Here is an 890-nt window from a genome sequence, read left to right as displayed (position 1 = left end):
GTGGGCGGCGGCGGTAGGGTCGGGGTCGGGTGCGGTTAGAGGGAGAGAAATGAGTGGAGGAGGAGGCCGGCCGAGTGGATAAGGTCACCCCTATGCCGACGGCCTGGCCGTCGGCATAGGCTGGGTCCACAAGTCAGTGGAGCGGGAGGAGCGGATAAGGTGGTCCTATGCCGACGGCTAGGCCGTCGGCATATATACTAGGCCTATGCCGACGCCCAGGCCGTAGGCATAGATGGCAACCACATTTTTTTTGAAGAAATAGTCCCACCTCGCCCAAAGACAAGCAACATGACCAGTTTAAATAGTTGGCTAATCCATACGACGTGAGCTCCGGTATTCATTAGACTTCTGTTAAGAAAATGGACAATTACGATGAAACGTTCAGTTACCGGCCCGGCGCCCGGATCTGAAGGTTTCACCGTGATCCATTTTCCATGATGGATGCCGGTGTTTTTTATAAATTAAATTATTACTATTTTTCAGTTTGTCGTGTGTAAGCTGTGGTTTGCCCCCCCCCCCTCACGGACGGCGCCGCCGCCGGCACCTGGAGGGGGGAAACAGACGCGTAGGGTCTACACGGAGGGGATCTTGCTGTGGATCTGGCCCGGATGTTGCTCCAAAGTGTTCCTATGGGCTGACCTAACACAACCGGGTGGATAGGTCCACTGGTCAAAGCCCGTCCGTGCAAAGTCAAAGGGCTAGATCCCGTGGTCAAACGCTACAGGGTTAGGCGGGACGGGGGCCCTGAGGGTAGCAATGCCACCGGAGCGTCGCACCGGGACCTCATACATGCGGGGTGGTGTGGTGGCATGTCCGAAGAGGCGGCACGCGTCTCCGGGGTGTGCCCCCCCTCACGGACGGCGCCGCCGCTGGCACCTGGAGGGGGGAAA

The sequence above is a fragment of the Triticum aestivum genome, chromosome 6D (genome assembly GCF_018294505.1).
Source record: "Triticum aestivum cultivar Chinese Spring chromosome 6D, IWGSC CS RefSeq v2.1, whole genome shotgun sequence".
In the NCBI taxonomy this organism is placed as follows: Eukaryota; Viridiplantae; Streptophyta; class Magnoliopsida; order Poales; family Poaceae; genus Triticum; species Triticum aestivum.
Note: the sequence above shows the minus strand (reverse complement) of the source record.